The sequence below is a fragment of the Impatiens glandulifera genome, chromosome 1, assembly GCF_907164915.1.
Source record: "Impatiens glandulifera chromosome 1, dImpGla2.1, whole genome shotgun sequence".
Classification (NCBI taxonomy): Eukaryota; Viridiplantae; Streptophyta; class Magnoliopsida; order Ericales; family Balsaminaceae; genus Impatiens; species Impatiens glandulifera.
This window is the reverse complement of record NC_061862.1, coordinates 4273193-4276049: the sequence shown is the minus strand read 5'-3', so window position 1 is coordinate 4276049 and position 2857 is coordinate 4273193. Positions and strand designations below refer to the sequence as shown.

General features: G+C 33.6%; 1 long non-coding RNA gene across 1 annotated transcript; it reads right to left on the bottom strand.

Annotated features, from left to right (window-relative positions):
* Positions 1-1006: 1006 nt before the first annotated feature.
* Positions 1007-2024, bottom strand: LOC124924059. The gene is made up of 3 exons (XR_007098292.1): positions 1902-2024; positions 1535-1642; positions 1007-1087 (listed from the first exon to the last, which is right to left on the bottom strand). It is a non-coding gene; the product is annotated as an uncharacterized LOC124924059 (long non-coding RNA).
* Positions 2025-2857: the final 833 nt, after the last annotated feature.

Sequence of the window (2857 nt, the reverse complement as noted above, 5' to 3'; positions counted from 1 at the left end):
GATAAAGAAACCACTTTCAGTAGTGAGAATACAAAAGTAAGGCATAAATCTATCTGAAAATTGACTAGTAAATAAAGGGTATGAACCTGAATTAGGGTATGAACCTGAATTGGATTTTTTCGTGTAATCTTCATACTAGGTGGCAGATGTATCTTCCTTCATTATTTCCTTTTTCCTTGGCTGATAGTTCATCAAACCCAGAACAGTGCACTCATAGGTTCTCTTAGCGCAGCAGCAAGATATGAATATGAAAAAGATACATTTGTCATTTTGGTAAAAAATCATAAACAAAACATTATCAAATGAAGCAGAAAGTTATACTACAATTTGGGGATATTGATGAAGAAACTAATTTTTATACCAAATGAAAAATCTCGATCATATCCAAAAAATAATATCAGTTTGCCCCAAAAAAAACCTTAAACCAAATAATGTTTTGAGGTGCAATGGGGCGAACCTTCATCCATTTTTCGTCAAGAAAGAGTTTCATTTATCAACTAATTAAAGAAACATGATTATTGATTGACTCGAATACATTGATTGATCAAACAGGGTAAAAAGTTTGGGAAATTAGGGTTTATCTGAGCCATTAATTATTAGAAATGAAATGAGATAAGAAGAACTGACCGATTATTAGAAATGAAATGAGATAAGAAGAACTGACCGACCTGAGGATGATTTGGAAGGAACGGTCGTCAGGTGGTGGATTTCACTCTCCGATCACACTTCTCTTATTAACTGGCGCAGAGCTCCGACTGACCGAATCCTTCAATTGGCTAAATTAAATGGAACATGTTTGATTTTGACAAATAAATTGAAAACAAAAGTGAAATAATACGCATATAAAATATAACAAATAAGTTTGATAAAGAAACCACTTTCAGTAGTGAGAATACAAAAGTAAGGCATAAATCTATCTGAAAATTGACTAGTAAATAAAGGGTATGAACCTGAATTAGGGTATGAACCTGAATTGGATTTTTTTCGTGTAATCTTCATACTAGGTGGCAGATGTATCTTCCTTCATTATTTCCTTTTTCCTTGGCTGATAGTTCATCAAACCCAGAACAGTGCACTCATAGGTTCTCTTAGCGCAGCAGCAAGATATGAATATGAAAAAGATACATTTGTCATTTTGGTAAAAAAATCATAAACAAAACATTATCAAATGAAGCAGAAAGTTATACTACAATTTGGGGATATTGATGAAGAAACTAATTTTTATACCAAATGAAAAATCTCGATCATATCCAAAAAATAATATCAGTTTGCCCCAAAAAAAACCTTAAACCAAATAATGTTTTGAGGTGCAATGGGGCGAACCTTCATCCATTTTTCGTCAAGAAAGAGTTTCATTTATCAACTAATTAAAGAAACATGATTATTGATTGACTCGAATACATTGATTGATCAAACAGGGTAAAAAGTTTGGGAAATTAGGGTTTATCTGAGCCATTAATTATTAGAAATGAAATGAGATAAGAAGAACTGACCGATTATTAGAAATGAAATGAGATAAGAAGAACTGACCGACCTGAGGATGATTTGGAAGGAACGGTCGTCAGGTGGTGGATTTCACTCTCCGATCACACTTCTCTTATTAACTGGCGCAGAGCTCCGACTGACCGAATCCTTCAATTGGCTAAATTAAATGGAACATGTTTGATTTTGACAAATAAATTGAAAACAAAAGTGAAATAATACGCATATAAAATATAACAAATAAGTTTGAATCAAACTAAGCCTTATAGATGGTAACCGAAGCAATGGCAGGTTTTAGGAGTGAAAGAACAGAAACCAAAAGGCTTGTTTGGAAGATTACAATTAATGGCATAACAGCAAGGAGAAGGTAAACAATAACCGTCACCGCCTGCGCCGCAGCAATGGCACAAAGCACATACCTGAAAGTTTCCTAATCTTCTTCTCTTACTACCATCGCTCATCATTTTCACCGCTATTTCCCCAATTTTCGGCACCATTGACGCCTTCATTTTCGGATACACCGATTTCAAAATGTTTTCCTGTTTAGATCTATTAGTTATTAAAGAAGAAGAATGTTAGGGATTGAGTGAATCTAGGAAGTGAAGTCACTTACATGTTTGAATCCGATGATTTCGTTGGACAGAAGTAATACTGAAAGTAAATAGGACATTCTTTTTCTCCTTCTTCTTCAATGGATGCTTCGGCTCAATCTGCAAGGGTAATTCTTGCAGAGAGACGCGGAGGATTCGGTGGTGGATCCGATCGATCGATCAATCGATCATCCCTCGCTTGCTTTTCCTCTAATTGGCTTGGCGTAAACCTGGCGCAGAAGAAAAGAGAGATTTATTCCCAAGTACTTTAATAGGTGAATGTAATGTTGATATATTAAAAAGGGAAGAGAGGCTAAAAATTAAAATATGTGATAATTCATGACTACATTGAATTGAATAAGTAGGATATTATCCAATGATCCAGCAAAAGAAATTCAAAAATTCTTGTTTAAAATCATTTCCCTTGTACCCTAATCAAATTGTCTCATGAATAAACAATTTGTTTTCAAATTAGCATGTATTTCATTGGCTATGGGGATAACAATTTCAAATGATTACAGATTCAATTCAAGAACTATAACAGGATATTATGTTGCCAATTGAAATATATTGTTTAACAAAATAGACTTTGATGATTCAAAACACAGCCAAATGAGATAATCAAATTGAAAATCAAACATTTCGATTCAAACGGAATAACATCAGTAGTTCAGAGAATCGTATCTTGCAAAAGAAAATAACAAGAAAAGAAGTTTCATCATAATCTCAAAAATGACACAAGGCAAAATACCTAAAATAAAGTAACTTGAAAGATTCTCAAAACC